This window comes from Leptonychotes weddellii, unplaced genomic scaffold (assembly GCF_054177405.1).
Source record: "Leptonychotes weddellii isolate Sample4059 unplaced genomic scaffold, ASM5417740v2 HiC_scaffold_9806, whole genome shotgun sequence".
Classification (NCBI taxonomy): Eukaryota; Metazoa; Chordata; class Mammalia; order Carnivora; family Phocidae; genus Leptonychotes; species Leptonychotes weddellii.
This window is the reverse complement of record NW_028070317.1, coordinates 1-6,619: the sequence shown is the minus strand read 5'-3', so window position 1 is coordinate 6,619 and position 6,619 is coordinate 1. Positions and strand designations below refer to the sequence as shown.

Sequence of the window (6,619 nt, the reverse complement as noted above, 5' to 3'; positions counted from 1 at the left end):
CAGGAGAAGAACACTTGCCCACTGCCTAGAACTCCACTCAGTATACAGTATGTGCTCATTAGTTGTGGTTGAATGAATGACTCCCTTGAGGCAGCAATTCCACTTCTTTTTTTTAAGATTTTATTTTTTTAATTTATGTGACAGAGAGAGCACAAGCAGGAGGAGCGGCAGGCAGAGGGAGAAGCAGGCTCCCCGCTGAGCAGGGAGCTGGATGTGGGGCTTCTTCCCAGGACCCTGGGTTCAGGACCTGAGCTGAAGGCAGATGCTTAACTGACTGAGACACCCAGGAGCCCAGCAATTCCACTTCTAAGAATGTGTCCTAAAGAAACACTCATATACATGCACAGAGCTGTGTGCACAAGAATGGGAAGAGCAAACTTTTATTAATTTCTAATATTCTGATTATTGCCATTATTATGCACTGATATGTTTTTCTCCCCCATGGAATAAGGACCTTATTCCCCTTAGTGTAGGCCCCATCTGTCCACCTCTGCAGCCCTGGTGTGAGACCCTAGTATGAGAACAGGGGCATTCACCACAAAGGTCTGGAAAAGAAAGAAGAGAAACATGCATCCTCCTCTGTCCCAGAACCCCATTACTATTAGAAAACCCAGTTCTGTGGCCCCTACAAGATGGTGCTCCTGGGATAAGGTGGTGGCCTTGCCCTCTCTGTCAACCTCAGAGTTTCACAACCTGCTGAAGAGGCTGCAGGTCCCCTGGTGAGGATGTGTGGGGACCCAGCACCTCACAAGGGGGCAGGCTGTGAAAAGACCTGGGGCCCATGTAGGCCCCCACCCTGCATATGTCAAAAAGATAGCCAACTGAAAAGTTAGAGGGAATGGTCCACACAAAACCACTGTCACGGGGCACCTGGGTGGCTCAGTCGTTAAGCGTCTGCCTTCGGCTCAGGTCATGGTCCCAGGGTCCTGGGATCGAGCCCTGCGTCAGGCTCCCTACTCGGCAGGAAGCCTGCTTCTCCCTCTCCCACTCCCCCTGCTTGTGTTCCCTCTCTCACTATCTCTCTCTGTCAAATAAATAAATAAAATCTTTAAAAAAATAAAAAAAAAACCCCACTGTCACTACCAACAACAATTTTAAGTTCAGGGGGTTCCCAAAACCACCCTCAGTTTCAATAATTTGCTGGAAGGATTCACAGGGCTCACGGAAAGCTGTTATACTCATGGTTATAGTTTATTATAGGGAAAGAATACAGATTAAAATTAAAATAAGCTAACGGCAGAGATGAACAGGGCAGGGTCCAGGAGGATACCAAATGCAGAGCTTCCAGTTGTTCTCTCCCCATAGAGTCAGAGCAGTGTTATTCTCCTGGTATTGATATCTAACAATAGCATAGAGTACTGCCAACCAGGGAACTCACCCAAGCCTTAATGTCCAGAGTCTTCAATGGGGCTCCTTGATGTAGGCACATTTGCCTGCCGACATGGCTGGTCTTAGTTTCTAGCCATCAAGAGGCCAAGGCACATGACCCAAAACCCCCACCCTTCATCATGTTTTTGGTGTAGCTCTGAGTCCCCACTTCACATCACATAGCTACTATCTGGCTGCACTAGGTCCCACACACTAAATCATACTGTTGGTGTGGCTCAAAGCCCCCACTCTAAATCACAAGTTAGTAACTGCCGGACTAAGACTCCCAAGCAAACAAAGACACTCCCATCAAGCACGACATTCCAAGGCCTAGAGCTTACGGTGCAGAAGCTGAGGACAAAGGCCAGACCTCTGTCTGGGCAAAGTTAAATTCTTTACTATCCAATATTATACACTGTTATAATATACACATGGGGGGTCATCATGGAAAGTTGTTAATAATGGAGAGTCACATAAGCGGACACCCTGCAACCTCCTGGGTGGGACATGTGTGACATTCTTCCAGGAATCTCCCAACTATCTTAATGCTAATACCTTGCTAGAGGGGAAAACAACCTTAACTTGACAATGGCAAGGCCTCAGGTATCTTGTAGGTTGGTCCTCTTTAGCATATGAAAGTTCTTTTGAAACCTCCCTTTTCCTTACTTCCCCCAACTCCTGAGTATATAATCACCGCTCCTCAAAGACCCTGGTGCGGCAGCTCTTTCTGCCCACGGGTCCTGTCTCCGTGCTTTAATGAAACCACCATTATGCACCAAAGACGTCTCAAGAATTCTTTCTTGGTCGTCAGCTCCGGACTTCACCCCACCAAACCTTATCTATATTCCAAAACCCCATCAACAGACACTAATCCAAACATTTTATGTAATTAACCCACTTAAATTTATAAGCAAACCAATGAGGGTGGGCCTCTTAATATTCCATTTTTTGAAGATGAGGAATCCTAAGGTATAGAGAAATTTATTCAACTCTCCAGGCTCCACAGCCAGTCTATGGGAGAAGCAGGGTTCACACCCTGCATTTTGTGACCCTACATGTCCTCCCTTAAAACTCTTTTCTGCCTTGAGTAGTATTACCAGATGTCCACACATGATGCCTGCATGACCATACTTTATACAGGACGTTCTAACATCATGTTGTCATGAATAATAGTGATCTCAGGGGCGCCTGGGTGGCTCATTCGTTGGGCGTCTGCCTTCGGCTCAGGTCATGATCTCAGGGTCCTGGGATCGAGCCCCACATCGGGCTCCCTGCTCTGCAGGAAGCCTGCTTCTCCCTCTTCCAATCCTCCTGGTTGTGTTCCCTCTCTCGCTGTGTCTCTCTCTGTCAAGTAAATAAATAAAATCTTTTTAAAAAATAAAAATAAATAATAAAATAAAATATTTTGTAACTCCTAAAACATAATGAGAGTGAAAAAACAGATGAGTAATAGCATAAATTTACACATTACAAATCTTGTGTTTCTTTATATAATGCACTACATACCATTTTAACAAATTTATACCTAAATTGAACTTTTTTCTGGCTCAGTTTTACACAAATTCATTTATTATGTCATGAAAATGTATACTTTTAACAACTTTATTTTTATTTTATTTAAGTCTTTATTTTAATTCCAGTTAGTTGCCATACCATTTAAGAAACAAAACAAATGAGCAAAGGGAAAAAGAGAGAGAGAGAAATCAAGAAACAGACTCTTAACTACAGAGAACAAACTGAAGGTTACCAGAGGGGAGGGAGATGGGGGGAACAGGTGAAACAGGTGATGGAGGGCGCCTGGGTGGCTCAGTCGTTAAGCGTCTGCCTTGGGCTCAGGTCATGATCCTGGAGTCCTGGGATCGAGCCCCGTGTCGGGCTTCCTGCTCCGCGGGAAGCCTGCTTCTTCCTCTCTCGCTCCCCCTGCTTGTGTTCCCTCTCTTGCTGTGTCTCTCTCTGTCAAATAAATAAAATCTTAAAAAAAAAAAAAAACACAGGTGATGGGGATTAAGGAGTGCACATGTCGTGATGAGCACTGGGTGATGTATGGAATTGTTGAGTCACTATACTGTACACCTGAAACTAATATAACACAGTAGAGATACATTATAATAGCTGATATTCACTGAGCATTTCCTCTATGTCAGATCCTATTTAAGAGTGTTCTACTTTCCACATAGTAATTCATTCACTCTCTTCCTACCAGAGCCCTTACTTACATCTTTCAAGGTTACATTTAAAAAGCACCTTCTTGGGGCGCCTGGGTGGCTCAGTTGGTTAAGCAACTGCCTTCGGCTCAGGTCGTGATCCTGGAGTCCCGGGATTGAGTCCCACATCAGGCTCCCTGCTCGGCAGGGAGTCTGCTTCTCCCTCTAACCCTCCTCCCTCTCATGCTCTCTGTCTCTCATTCTCTCTCTCTCTCAAATAAATAAATAAATAAATCTTTAAAAAAATAAAAAGCACCTTCTTCATGAGGGAGCGCCTGGGTGGATCAGTGGGTTAAGCGTCCAACTCTTGATTTCAGCTCAGGTTATGGTTTCGGGGTCTTGAGATCAAGCCTCAAGTCAGGCTCCTTGCTCAGCAGGGAGTCTGCTTGAGTTTCTCTCCCTCTGCCTCTCTTCTTGCTCTCTAAAATAAAAATAAATACATCTTTAAAAAAAAAAAAAAGCATCTCCTCATGAAATCTGCTCTGATCATTGAACTTGAAGGTGACCTCTTCTTCCTTCAAAAGTTTATGACATTCACTTGTACCCCCTTGGAACTTCTGGATACTTCTTTATCTAAGTTATTTGTGGGCATGCTTCAATATTATAAAAAGCTTTATTCCAAGACCTTGTCTCATACATCATTTTCCTTCACCAAGTTCACATGGTACCTGGAGTATTTGAGTCTAGGCTTAGCGACTTTCAGAGTATTTGGCCCCTCCCCATGTCTCAATTCCCTTTATCTGTCAAATGAAGAAGATAATGATATCACCCTGGTAGGATTGTTGTGGAGAATAAGATAATGCATATGAAACCCTTTTCTAAAATATCCTAGGTGACCTCAAACCATGCTCAGTGAAATGGGATGACTGGGTTATATTTAGGTAATTCTCTGCCACGGCAGTATACCACATAAGAATTCCTGAAAATGAGACCCAGATCCTGATTCAGTACGCTTGGAGTGGGGCCTGAATATGGGCATCTTTAATAAACTCCTGGGTGATGCTAAGACCATACTCTGAGGAGCTACGATATAGCACTCTGCTCAGGAATCCTGGGTCAGGATTCTGAGGCTGTGCCAAGGCTCAGCTGGAAAGAGTACTGCAATAGACTTGTCATGTCCTCCAAGGGAACAGCCAAGGGAGGCTGCTGGCAAGAAAGCCAGAGATTTCCCCTGTGCATCCCTCTGGAAGCATGCCATTTTACTCAGGACATGGGAATCACTGAATCCTAATGCACAGGGCCAACTTTCCCATGCAAAGATGAAAAAACTGGTTCCCTTGCCCTCACCAGCAGGAACTGTGTTCTAACTTATCTCTAGACTACTGGATATTGCTTTGTATAACTACGTTCACTCCTTTCAGCCAATAGCACGGAGTAGTGGGAGCAGTCGGTGAAGTCCAGAGGTACCACAGTGGCTGAGAGAGAGTGCAACTGTGTGACTTGGGCTAGGAATCAGGTGTGCCTAAGAGTTAGGACTGAATCTTTGAAGCCACGTGGGGAATTACACTGGAAGGAGGGAAGGGGTGCTGTAGAAAAGGAAACAGATTTCACAAAGTGAAGGAAAATTCTTTATTTTCACCATTTTGTCCAGGACCTCTTTTCTTTAAAAAAAAAAAAATACACACACAACTGTACAAGTAATACATATTAAAAAAAACAAGTAATACATATTTATTGTTTTTTAGAAGATACAGATCAATAAGCTCCTCCATAATTCCACAATGTATACTATTAATACTTTAGAAGGAAACTCTATGGGTACATCCTCATGCATCTCCATTTCCTTAGAAATGACACTTCCAAGATAGAGTGCTGTGTACTTCACATAACAACTGTACTCGGTGAACTGTCTGTGTCCTTAGCCCGTTTTCCTATTCTTTTTCTTCTCTATTGGTGAAGATCCTTTACATATATTAAGTATCTTTAAAAAAATATGCTTATTTTTAATTCATCTGGGATGTATTCTGCTATAAGGTATGAAGTATAATCCTGAAAGTTTGCATTTATTATTAGTTTTTCTAAACTGTGAAACTGTTTTCCTGTCAGCATTAATTGAATAATGAAGACTCTCATCTTAAAAAATTACATTGTTCGATCCTTATAACCCTGAGGTATGTACTCTCATTAGCTCACCCCGCAGACAAGAAAATTAAAGCATAGAAAGGGTGAATAGTTTGGTAAAGAGTTGAGCCAGACTTTGTTTTAGAAGTTGTCAATAAACCTTATTTCTATTAAATAAATGTTAAGCAGATCACTTTATTTCATCCCTCAGATGTAACTGATTCCCATAAAGGAGCTGGAGCATTTGTCTCCAGAGTCCCTACTCCTTGGGGACAGCAATGCTGACGTGTTGTACTGAATGGCTCCTCTTCTCTGAGAAGACATTTAAAATACGTCATTTATCCCAAAAAAGTGAAATAAAGGAGGAATAGAATTCTTCAACCTTATCGGTACTTTTTTTTCAACTAAAAACTTGTAAATCGTGGGGCGCCTGGGTGGCTCAGTCGTTAAGCGTCTGCCTTCGGCTCAGGTCATGGTCCCAGGGTCCTGGGATCGAGCCCCGCATCGGGCTCCCTGCTCAGGGGGGAGTCTTCTTCTCCTTCTCCCGCTCCCCTTGCTTCTCCCTCTCCCACTCCCCCTGCTTGTGTTCCCTCCCTTGCTGTCTCTGTCAAATAAATAAAATCTTCAAAAAAATAAAAACTTATAAATTGTGATATTCAATGCTACATTATTAAAAACAAAACAAATGCACCTGTGAAAACAGAAGAGGTACAGTCCAAATCTTTTAGAGTCTGCCCAGAATGACTTTCTGATTCATTCCATATTTCTTATCCTATTACTCTTTCTTCCTGAATATTTATTTTTATATTATCTAAAACTATCCTCAGCACTACTGCCCTGGTCTAAAACCTTCAGTAATTCTCCATGGCAGTAAGGTAATGTCCAAACATCCTCCAGTTGTCCTTTGAGGCCATTCACAATGTGGCCACAGCCTGCCTTTCAATCCAATTCTCCACCCCTCTTCAGGAACAGAGCTATGCATGTTG

The 6,619-nt window shown here is 43.1% G+C and overlaps 1 long non-coding RNA gene across 2 annotated transcripts; it reads right to left on the bottom strand.

Moving 5' to 3' along the window:
* Positions 1 to 1,128: 1,128 nt before the first annotated feature.
* LOC145720070 (uncharacterized) lies at positions 1,129 to 4,039 on the bottom strand. Of its 2 annotated transcripts, XR_014142787.1 has the most exons (3): positions 3,829 to 4,039; positions 3,116 to 3,321; positions 1,129 to 2,712 (listed from the first exon to the last, which is right to left on the bottom strand). It is a non-coding gene; the product is annotated as an uncharacterized LOC145720070 (long non-coding RNA). The 2 variants fall into 2 exon arrangements; XR_014142788.1 differs by lacking the exon at positions 1,129 to 2,712 and having other exon boundaries at positions 2,955 to 3,321.
* Between the last annotated feature and the right edge of the window lie 2,580 nt (positions 4,040 to 6,619).